Genomic DNA, 12,416 nt, shown 5'->3' with positions numbered 1-12,416 from the left:
AGCCTACAATGTATTTAACAGCGGCGCAGCTGGATTTTCAGCGCCGCTGCAACATAATATCACGAGATTCACTTAACACACTGTAAAAGCACAATGGCCAACGTCATCTCGAAATTGTTTTCTGAAAGTCTTGAGTAAGTTAAGTGCATCAAATCCGCACTTAGCCTCTCATTATTCAGGACATATATGCGGCATGATGTGTCCGGTGATTACAAGCCCAAAGACAAGTCTGCAGCCCATATGGCTAGCCTACGTTCTGAACACGGTTACATTGTTTAGCTATCCGACTGATGGGGTCTTGCTCCGCCACAGTGTAGCCTATGGTGTCATCGTTCACTTGTAGGTTACACAATAAATAGCCTACTTATAGGCCTGGTGACAATAAAAAATGATATTAGTTATATTTCATCACGAAGCTGTTTGTATGCCGTGAATTCGCTTGTAGCCTATGCCATATGTTAAGCTTGAGCAATTCCTCTGATCCAAAGCCTGCTTTGACACATTGACACTAATGTGAAACATGCATCCTCCTCTCCTAGCCTACATCAAATAAAAGAAACCAATTCATGATTACCGAAATGAATTTAACATGGGGGGAAAAAAGTTTGTTGCGATTTAGACCTACTGTTGTGATGCGGTTCTTTCTGCTGATTGGATTTACCCCCGTGTCGTCAACTCTGAGAACTCTTGCTCCGGCTGACAATTTTATCCAGAGAGCTGATTTCCCAAAGATGAGCCTCCATCAACATTCAACGACAAATTATTAAAACGTAAGTAATGCAATAGAGTAAACCAATGTGCTACAAGGTGTATGGTCTTAACGTTAATTGTAGCCTAGACTTGTAACGTTAGCGTAGGGCTATATGTAATGTTTGCATGGGAAAGCTAGGCGAACACAGTCTAGGCCTGTTTAAACTGTCTGATAGTTAAAGGAAATATGAGCACATGTTGGCATATACGTATAGCCTAAATTCTGTCCACTTAGGTATAATAGGCTATCACAAACAGACCTTTTCTACGTTTACGGCATTAGACATATAGGAGCCTATATTCTCTTATCAGAAAGACATGTTCTCATAACTTCAGCGTTCTCTTGACGGTGAGACGAACGGTCGCACTTCAATCAAGTAGCCTAGGTCTTTTTCGAGTTAATTGTGAGTGAGTTGTATGGTAACTGTGGGAGTGATGTAGAAGAAAAGTGAGTATTTACTTTTTTATACGTGGGTTTGTTGTTTTGGGACTGAGAATTAGACTACAAGGACAGCATCTGGCTACGTGCATGCGTGTCAGCATTAATGCCCCCCCCACAATTCAATTCAATTCAAAGCCCAGAAAAATTAAGTGCTCGCAGATTGGGTGTGGCCTTTGCCATTAAGACAAATTTAAATAAATTGTAAATAATCTTTTAATTATTAATGGTCATTAAATGGTTGTGCCATTTAATTTTTCTTCTATCATTTTTAACCAATAATGTAAAAGAAAGCTGAAAATGTCCACAAAAGAAACACGAAGGTATGATATAAAAAATTTCTAGGGGAAACACTGAAAACACACTATACATTCAGCAGGAGACAAACAGCAAAAGTAGAATAAAATAAAACAGTAATAGAGGAGCGAGTGGGATGGAGGAGGCATGGTTATGAGTAGGAAGGAAAAGCGTGAAAGAGTGAAAAGGTGAGTTTTTAACTATCCACCCCTACTGCACGGAGATGTGCAGTAGGGGTGGATAGGAGGTGGGCATCAGTGGAGTGTAAGGTGCGGGTGATTAGGTGTGTCTGATTAGTCCCATATAAGAGAACTATTCTGCATTAGTTTGGAGACACTTGGTCACATGGCTTGGGAGGTATTGAGAAAAAAGGAGATTGTTCCTTATATATAATGACATAATGACATAATGGATTTTCTTTAAAATATTCATATCAAATAGAGTGTGCATTAAAGGCCTATAAAAAGAGATGTGTCTGATTGGTCCCATATAGGAGAACCATTTTGCATTTTTTGGTGTCAATACCAGAGCCATATAAAGGTAGAGTTGCGACAATGGGTGTTCAAAATTCGTTAAGGTCACGTGGTTCATGTAAACTTCAAATAGTTCCCGGAAGTGATTGACAATGGATTAGAATCAAGGGGGCAGGCGAATTCCCGGAAGTAGAAGAATCGACGTAGGCTGGAGGGAACACCTCTCTGCTAACTCCCATAGAAGTCCATTCATTCTAGGATTTTTTTTAAATACCATAACTTCATATAACATATATCCTGTGCCGATATTGTAGCTTCTGTGTAATCTACATAAACACTACAAAGGCAAAACAGACTCCATTACCTCGCCTGTAACGTTGGTTACCCGTAAGAAGAATAGTTAGCTTGTTCGGTTGGAGGGAAGCTAGCTTTGACGTAATCTCTCTTTCGCGCCGTAGGGAGATAACCGTATTGTTTGGATAAGAAGCTCAGTCCACCTTACTGTCTATGACGGTAACTCATAAGCAAAACCCATAGATATATCTATGAGCAAAACCTAGCATACACGACCGTATGTTAAGGTAAAGCATTACACAGAGGCAACCTAATAATAATACAAAAAAAGTAAACCTATTTTTTTTAAAAAACGGCACTAATCATTTCAGAGGTTTTCAATGGATTGACCGTAGGTCGGAAAAGTGGAAAGAAGATTAGCTTCAAGGCTATAACTTTTTTGTTTTGTTTTAGCATGACTGTTTTTGAAGATGATCATGTATGGTAGCTTCAACATTAACACGACTTGGTGAGAATTATATTAATAATAATACATAAATAAATGTTTAACTTTGATGACTTTGAAGGCGAAGGAAGTGTGAGAAGAATTTCTGTGTATCTATCATATGAGTTACAAGATTCAGTTCGATGGCTAACGTCACGAAGTTAAGTGTGAGTCTGCGCAGTACTGGGGGGGGACCAACTGAAAAATCGTTCTATTTGACTCAGTGCCCTCCCATTGAAAACGACGGAGTCTGTTCGTCCATTTCTTTTACTGTCTATGATTAGAATGCATTAAATAGGCTACTGTTCAATGATAGACAGAGCCACGATTTTGGTTAATTGACAGTCAATAAATGCATTGATATACAATATTTATAACACAGTGTAATTATTGTGTAAACTATGTAGTTATCCTACCATTACAACAATATTAAATTAAATTCCAGACCTTATATCTTAGCCTGCTATATAAAGGTGACTTTTTTCCGCCCTTTTACGTATGTGTCACTTAATATTAATTTCTGTACAAAAGAAGAGATTCTTTAGAAAACGCTATTGCACCCACCCCATAAGTGTATCTAAATTATCGCTATATAAAATAAAGGACCTCGTACAGTGACTCGAAAAGCTGTAAACAGTGTTTTTGAGACTGCGTGTAGCCTACAAAAGCGCATGGAGCTCCTGTGAAATTTTGATTGCAACGAGAAACTGTAACACAGATAGTCTAACATTACTTGTTTGAGCTTTCTACCCCGCGTTTCCTCTGGTAGTCACCTGATCTGAGCTAATGCGAATTACCTAGCCAATCGTCGCGGCAGAATAAAAAAAGTTTAAAAGTTTTTTAACATCTCCAGTGTAATGGTGGGCATTCTAAGTTAACCGTAGCATTAGACCTACCTATTTAGTAACCCCATGGTAATGCGAGTGATCATAATAAAATATAAAACGTGACATGTAAGTCCTTCGATAAACCAGGATATGAACTCATAAACATGAACAGCATTTTGTCATCGTTTGTCATTCACCGTGCTGTGAACAGCAGATGCTAGGCTAAAGAGCTTGATATTCAGACAGGTGAGCACCTGGAAATGGTGTGCATTGTGTCAGAAAATAGCAATTTGATCAGTGATCATGCATCATCAGCGCAAGCTTGGTTTCTGGGGATGGGGATTTTACACGATCCTTCATCACTGGGCTAGCCATCACTGGGCTAGTGTGCCCTGCTGTGTTAATAGGACCTGCTGATGCTAACAGGTGCAGCTCCCTCAAATCTAGGTTCTCTCATGCATAGGCTAGCTTTTGCCAATGAAAATGAATGCAAAATAAAAAAAAAACAGTCCTGCTCCTAACTGAAGAAACGTTTATGTTACCAACAATGTTAACAACAAACTCAGTTTCACTGCTGCAAGTAGGCCTACAAAGTTGGCTGTAAATATGCTTCGCCATATTTAACGAACCAGCTAGCTTTGTGATAACAAAATCTTACCTTTTATGTGTTTAGTCCACTGAAAGTTATCCACATATCAAACTATTAAATCCACAGTTATGGAGGAATTGTTTTGGGGAAGCTGTTGCACTTTATCCCACTTTTGCTGCCCTTTTTAAAATTAAACCACTTAAATCCATAGCCTAGATGAGCATTGCATAACGTTACAACTATGTTGACATGATGGTAAAGCTAAATGCCCAAGACACGTCACGTCATAACAGTTGTAGGCTACAAACGCAAAAACTTAATGACAGCTCGTTTGTGGTGTTGCCTAGTGCTGCCTAATTGAAATGGTATAGGCAAGGTTTCTCTTATATTAGGTTATGTGTGGCACATTTATTGGGCTTTAGCCTCTTTTAATTTATTTGATAAGGAACTGATAAAAACTGAGCAGCAGAAAAGCTGTTATAGTCGATACATAAATAGTTTATTATTATAATTAGGTTATTAATACTATTACTTTACTACTATTACTGTTGTTACTGTTATTGTTATTATTATTATTATTCGGATGAGCCAATAATGTAAATCTGAGTCTGAAATGTTGGCTACAAACAGTCTATAACTGCACTGCTGCTATTATAAATTGTTAACTTTGGGGAACTATTTGAGGCTTCCATTAGCCGCCATTGTTGGAAAAAAAAATAACTTTTGTCAAAGTTATTGACAAAAAAGACTCATACAAAAGAGAATACATTAGAAACTAAGAAGATAAGAAACTAAAAAACTAAATAATAAATATACTATAAATTAAATGTAAAAAAAAAAAAAAACACAGTGTGCTTAAGGATGATCAAGCATGAGGCGCTTGCAGCGACAGGGCCGGGACCTTGAATTTCCCCTGGGGATCAATAAAGTATGTATGTATGTATCTATCTATCTATCTATCTATCTATCTATCTATCTATCTGTAATTCTGCGTGCATGGTAAGGTGCTCTAAGAGAGTGAGTGTCATGGTGAAGGTGCAATAAGTAGTCCAACAGTGCAAGAATAAAGTCTAGAGTCCAGCATAAATAAATATGGACAAATAAGAGAGTAATATACCGATACGATAACCGATAATATTACTCTTGAAAAAAAATTGTGAAAAGTGATTTGGGGAAAGCATTTAATAAGCATAATTTTATTGCAGTAATTTTACCTACCACCAAATGATGGACAGAACTCATAATAGTCCTCAATAGTACAGCAGTCAACATAACAGTAGCATAGCCCTACAGTATGTGTGGCTCCTTTAAGTGAACCTGACGTCAGTGAATTGCGAGTGAGTGGCTAGAGAGTATGAATCGTTTTCATTTAGGACTAAACACTCATAAACGGCTCAGCTGGGAATAAGCTACAGTATAGCGACCAAATCAGAGTTTGTGAGGGAAACTTAGGTTTAGTTTCAACTGCGGGTAACTGAATAAAGCTGCAACTCCTCAGACTGTATCTTATGTCCGTCTACTCTGTTGTGCACAACCTGCTGCAGCAGAAATGAAAGGGGTTAGCCCCGAAGGTTTTAATAACTTACTATGATGACCTGTCTGGAACTGAAGCAGTAATGGTTAGCATATTTCTAGGTAATAATACAAAACCCAAGCTTAAGTAATGCAAATACAATACTAAAACACAACTTAGAACTAGGCCTACTTATGTACTCGTCCCACTAACGAGTTTGTTTATTTGTTTCCCCGACCAGCGCGGTAAAGTGCAAACACATCAGCACAAGACGACTCTAGATAGGGCTGAGCTCCGCTCTGGTAAGGTTAAATGGTGGATCATTCACGAGAGGATTTTGAGATGCACAGATTCCCAAATGAACGCATATCCACAGATTTTGTTAGAGTGGTGAAATACATTCACACCACTGACATTATATTGAGGAAAAAGTATAGCCAACCAAGCTCAAGTAGCTCAGTGTAGCCAGACGGACCTTACGTATCGGCGCAAATTATCTGCCAGAATTCTGTTATCGGACCGATAATAATATTTTAATTTCTTCACTTATCGCCCAATAATATATCGGCCGCCGATATATCGTGCATCCCTAGTTACAGCCATTCAGTATTGTAGCAGAAGCCATTGGTCATGTGTGCTAATATAGCATGAAAACCAGTGTAGCAGTAAAACAGTAGTAAAACATTAGGCTGTGGACAGTAGTAAAACAGTAGTAAAACGGAAGTGGACAGTGGAAGCATTGAACAGTTCAATGGCCCTGGGCACAAAGGACTTCCTCAGCCTGTCAGTTGTGCATGGCAGTGAGCGAAGTCTCCAGCTGATCAAGCTCTTTTGCTTTATAATAGTGCTGTGGAGTGGATGACTTTCATTGTCCAAGATGTTGATCAGTTTGCTCAGGGTTCTTTTATCTGATATTGAAGTGATGCTCTCCAGTTCGGCTCCCACGACAAAGCCAGCTTTCCTTACTAGCCTGTCTAGTCGCCCAGCATCCTTCTTCTTTGTGCCTCCTCCCCAGCATACCACAGCATAGAAGAGGACGCTGGCAACAACAGACTGGTAGAACATCCTGAGGAGCTTACTGCAGACATTGAAGGACCGCAGCCTCCTCAGGAAGTACAGCCTGCTCTGCCCTTTCTTGTAGAGTGCTTCAGTATTTGCTGACCAGTCCAGTTTATTGTCCAGTTGTAAGCCCAGATACTTGTAGGTATTTACCACCTCCACATTGACCCCATCAATGGAGACTGGTAGCAGAGCAGGCTTAGACCTGTGGAAATCCACCACCATCTCATTGGTCTTCGAAGTGTTGAGTTGGAGGTGGTTGAGTTTGCACCACTGCACAAAGTTCTCCACCAGGTTTCTGTATTCATCCTCCTGGGGCCTGTACTACGAAGCGGGGTTACTGGCTTATCTGGGTAACTTCGAGAGTAACTTGATCACGTGTGGCGTAACTTCCCGATTAACCCGTACTACGAAAGGTGGATATGTTTTAACCGAGGTATGCTGCCCTTGGCAATTTACGCTGCATCTCAAACCTGCTCCGAGCAGGTTATGTTCTTGGTTAACCCGAGGTTTCCGTTAACCACACCCTTTATAAGTACCACCCCTTCACTAACAATTCGAGACAATGTCGGCGTACCTGGATGATCCATACGACATTGGAGCGCAAATCGTGAGGGGCTCTCTTCGCAGGGCGAGGGGTTTTAGAGACCGCCATATATAGACTATATACCCGGACGATATTCTCTATGAAGATATAGATTGCCAGCCGAAGGAATTCGTTATCTTTGTCAGATGATCTAGGCAGAAGTCTCTAATGTCACCAGTCATAGCAATGCCCTTACGTGGACATTCATGTATTCCATCTAATCGGTGATGCTGAACATCTGAGCAAGAATACTGTATGTCCGAAAATAAATCGGACATGCCTAGCCTACAGTATGCTGAACATCTGAGCAAGATAAGCCTAAAATAAATCGGACATAGCCTACAGTAGGCCTAATAAATTAAAATCACAATGGTAACAAACTTGTTGAATTGAATGTCATATTACTGTACCCTGCACATAAAGGCTACACATTTCCACAGCACCAGAATTTGACCGAATGCCTCCCTCAACCCCTTCCATAACCGGCCTTCCACTAGGCTATTATTTGCGATGGCCAACTCCTCTGCTATACTGTAAAACACTCTGGTGCCTTACAGTAGTGTTCAAAGGCACCTTTTTCTTGTTAGCTGTAAAACAGAGGCCAAGTGAAGGTTATAAGCATACTAGGCCTACATGTTTTCATAATTAAGAAATGTTAATGCAAGCTATGCCTATATAAACCACTATTCTGAATAATGTGTTTGTGTTTAATTTTCACCTGCTGCCATGTGTGTTTGGCAATGGTGTTGCATCTGAAATGTTCACAGGATTAGGCATACACTAAATCAGTCAATGGGGGCTACCTAAACATTCAATTATCCTATTACTGTAAACTATATGCCCACTTCTAAATTGTGTTGAATCTGTAGGCATTTCTATGAACTCAAAATAGGCAATTTAATTAGTTCAACTCATTTCATACATTCCGCAAGCTATTAATCCTCCGTAACACATATTTGAAGAACATGTGGAAATAAAACTTTACTTTTAGGCATTTAGGCTGATCTGCAATACGTTGCCAACATCCTTGCTTTGTTCAATGCTGACGTATTTTTTGTCGTAGAGTGGGTTTTAATTCCTCATAACTTGTCATAATAATTGTGCATTCCTCATCCGTAAAATAAAGTGATCCGAGTCATCACTGAAAGTGGTGACTTGCGCTGCAACCCGCCCCTTTTATGTGAACGCGCACAAACTCCAATTAGGTTAACCCAGGCTCAACAAATCAACTTCATAATCAGCGTCGTAGTACCGATTAACACCACTTAAAGGACAAGTTCGGTATTTTACACTTAAAGTCCTGTTTTCAGATAGTGTATGATTAAATAGAACGTTTAAGATTGAAATTTGGACACACGCTGCTGTCCTGAGAATTTTCGGTTTCTGTGGTAGCGCCCCCCCTCCTCCAGAACGCTGCATAGGTGCACTGGAACAATCCTTCCTAAAACGCATTAAACTTTTGTTTACAAAGACGTGAAACTTACCGAGTGGTCAGGGGTGTTCGCTGATATGCTCACACAAAAAATCGCTGCAAAAGATTCTTTCGCCTGAGAAATACAGCGGTTCCCACATTATGTCCTGGGACGTCAGAGTTGAAAAAACTTGGGGTAAGCTTGACATTTTGTAATGTAACGTTTGTAACAGGCTTATGTCCATAACCCGTCATGTTCACATCATAAGCCTAACACTAACCCTAGCCTACATGAATAATTTGGCTACATGATTTTGTATGTTTACTATTTTTTTGGCTGTGGAACTTTCATGATGAAAACTAATGATTCACGTAGGCTATCATTCACATCGTGCAAGTTCCAAGACATTTTAGCATTAGCCATGGTTGGACGTGACAATAATTTGGATAGCTTAGTAGCCTACGATACCGCGACTGCATAAGACTACAGAAATAATACAAACAATCCCATATCCGTTTCCGGCAGCGGAGTAATACCGTACCTCACAGCTCATCCAATACAAGTCAATGGAGTTGGACAAAACACTACGATAAAACCAGTTGGAAAGAATCTTTTGCAGCGATTTTCGTGTGAGCATATCAGTGAACACCCCTGACCACTCGGTAAGTTTCACGTCTTTGTAAACGAAAGTTTAATGCGTTTTAGGAAGGATTGTTCCAGTGCACCTATGCAGCGTTCTGGAGGGGAGGAGGAGGGGGGGTGCGGGCGCTACCACAGAAACCGAAAATTCTCAGGACAGCAGCATGTGTCCAAACGGAAGATCAATCTCAACGTCACTTCTTCAAATAAATGTCGCACTGAATTAAGACAAGTGAAAAGTAAACGTACCTATTTTGCGTCGACGGCGGCTATTTTCCATTTAAATTCCATGAAGTTCTCGGCGGAAAAGGGGTCTCGAAGCCGTCCTTCTTCCCCGCAGCTCTGAGTGCTGCTGGGCATTGAAACCTGTTCAACCTTTATAAAAACGATGGGCTCGTCAATGCCACTTCTCTCTTTCCAGCCAATTAAAATTAAGGAAGGGGCGGAACCTACACTGTCAAAAACATTGAGTTTTCGGTTTTCCTCTGCCTCTACCAATCAGCCAAGTCCTATGTGGCTAAATATTAAACCACTGCAGTCCACGCAAATTACAAAGCCTAGAGGAGGATCTATTCCAAATAAACTCCTTTTCATATTTTAGTGTGCGAAGTCCTGAACGACTGCTGCCATTTCAGTAGCATCAGAGCCATAGAAAAAGAGAGTTGCGACACTCTTTGAAGTCGCCGCCACGTGGTCACGTACGCTTCAACAGTTCCAAACAGCTCTTTGCGTGTAGTGTTATTTCAATGGGATAGACCGCAGCAAGTGCGTTATTAGACGGGAAACATTACAACAAAACAAAAACGAATGTTATTACGTGTTAGCATGCTTACATTATAGTGTCAATTACATATTGCGAGTATAATTGGTCTGCAACATCGATCTAAAATATGTTCTTTGGTAGTTCTAACATTGGACGTTTGTTTCCTTGCTTGGACATAAGCTGTTATTGGATTCCTACATTTGCCTGTATCACGCTACATATACTTTACTTACATTGTAAAAATGTAGGCTATGAATTTTGTATCCCTTTGTGTGTGGACATTAGATCCAGTGTCCTTCTCAGTTCGTTTGGTGAGATGAAGATGAAGTGCCCAGACCCCCCCAATCTACAGCTTTGATCATTGTAAGACTAGCAATAAACGTCTATCAAATATATAAATAGCATTCAGTAGCCTAACAGCTTACATTTTAAAAAGTTTCATCAATGCATTAAATCTGTTCAGTTCTTTTAGAGAAATAGCATAAAGGTGGCCTTGGTAGTAACATTTTAAGACTAGCCATAAACATGTCAAAAACACAGGCTAAATAAGAATCAATAACAACTTAAATGTGAAAAGTTTGATCAATACTGCAAGACACCCACTGTTTCAATAACACACTAAGCAATAAGCAATCAACTTTTTCAATAAAATACTTATAGCCTAACTTATATTTCAGCCGCCTGGTGAGACTACAGCATGAAAAGGATGACTGATACATGTTAGATTTTCAATAGAATTTTTATTAAGTTTTCAATATGTGTTTAAAACAAGAACAAGAACAAATACAAAAAAGACTGGGAGGAAGGTATGGTGACACTGCAACATAAAAAGGAGGTCTGACACAAATTTAGGTTTCCAAAAAATAAAAAGATTTCAGTATCCAAAGTTTAAACAACAATTGTGTGTGAACTACACAAAAGACACAATGTGGAAGGGATGGATAGCTCTCCATATACACCTCTAAGAGGGACATGGTGACATTCTTGAATTTCCCCTTGGGGATCAATAAAGTATCTATCTATCTATGTATCTGGTAAGGAGGATGCAACACATTTGGCTGGAGTCAGGAGTGTTATGGGAGGTGTGGAAGATGCTGGATCAACACAACTCCATTTGTGTAAGGGCCCCATTGTGTGGACCTCAAACATAAAAAATGATCTTATCTGACCATTCCAGTCATATATCGCACACCCTTCTTGTCCTCTGCATCCTTGGTCCTGGATAAGCAGAACAGGCACAGTGGAGAATGGAGGGAGAGAACAGAGCAGGTAACACTCAGTGTATACTTGGGACAACACATTAAGTAAGTAGCAGAAACCTAAGCAAGAGGCCAGCAAGAGTTTTACATAGGCTACCCATATACACAGCCAACTATTTGCAAGGCTGGTTGGGGGTGCCACAAGTCCACACAACAACTATAACAATAACAACATGAAGAATGTTGGTAATTACTTTCAGAGTTATCTATGCCCTATTAACCTGACTACACTTTTCAGTTATCCAAAAAAATACATTTGTCCTACTTACAAAGATCACTGACCTAATGAAAGGCAATGCCCTCGTGTCACGTCAGTCACTTCGATGGAAACTTCGCTATGTATTTGACAAATTACTTGACAGACAAAGCAATCAAAATTATTACACCAAGAACACCAACACGAAATGTAAAATTACTGTAAACGATTATCAGTTGGAGCAAAAACTCCTACTGTAGGCTACTATAAAGACGCCACTGTCCCACGACCACGCTCGTGCCACACTCGCCTACCGCTTGTGCCACTGTCCCGTTTGGAACAGTGATAGTGGCACAGGACTGGGCTGGCAAGGGACACAAGAGCCACGCACCAGTAACAAAAACAATAACTTATAATAGTCTAGGTTTTGCTCCTACTGCTTCCCCTGAAATTCATAACTGAAATCCCCTCTTTCACGAGTCGTGGACACTAGCTTCATGTCATGTTCAGGCCACGGTTCAGTTCATAACGCCATAAAACTCGCCATCTAGCAAGCTAATCTATATCAGGTTTAAAGACAATAATCACATTAATTTGCTCGATTTTTCACCAGAAGAGCGTTAATCACAAACCCATTGATAACCAGCACATCTAAATATAGAGTTACCATGCTGAATGAACTGTAATTTTTCGTGTTCCCCTCATAGCATGTCTAACGTTAACACTATTATATCAATGAGCTGACTAGCTAACGTAAGCTAACACAATCAATCAGGTTTGATAAATATAGCATTATAAACATAATAAAAACCTGTTGACAACCAACCTATCATCTA

The 12,416-nt window shown here is 39.9% G+C and overlaps 1 long non-coding RNA gene across 1 annotated transcript in view; it reads right to left on the bottom strand.

The window, feature by feature from the left end:
* The window catches only part of LOC121683936, a 30,860-nt gene extending 18,880 nt beyond the window's left edge, over window positions 1-11,980 (bottom strand). The window contains exons 1-2 of the long non-coding RNA XR_006022958.1: window positions 11,959-11,980; window positions 9,750-9,755 (exon numbers count right to left, since the gene is read on the bottom strand). This is a non-coding gene — a long non-coding RNA (uncharacterized LOC121683936). The remainder of the gene's footprint in view (window positions 1-9,749; window positions 9,756-11,958) is intronic.
* Window positions 11,981-12,416: the final 436 nt, after the last annotated feature.

Source organism: Alosa sapidissima, chromosome 15 (genome assembly GCF_018492685.1).
Source record: "Alosa sapidissima isolate fAloSap1 chromosome 15, fAloSap1.pri, whole genome shotgun sequence".
Taxonomy (NCBI): domain Eukaryota; kingdom Metazoa; phylum Chordata; class Actinopteri; order Clupeiformes; family Clupeidae; genus Alosa; species Alosa sapidissima.
Note: the sequence above shows the minus strand (reverse complement) of the source record. Positions and strands in the feature narration are given on the sequence as shown.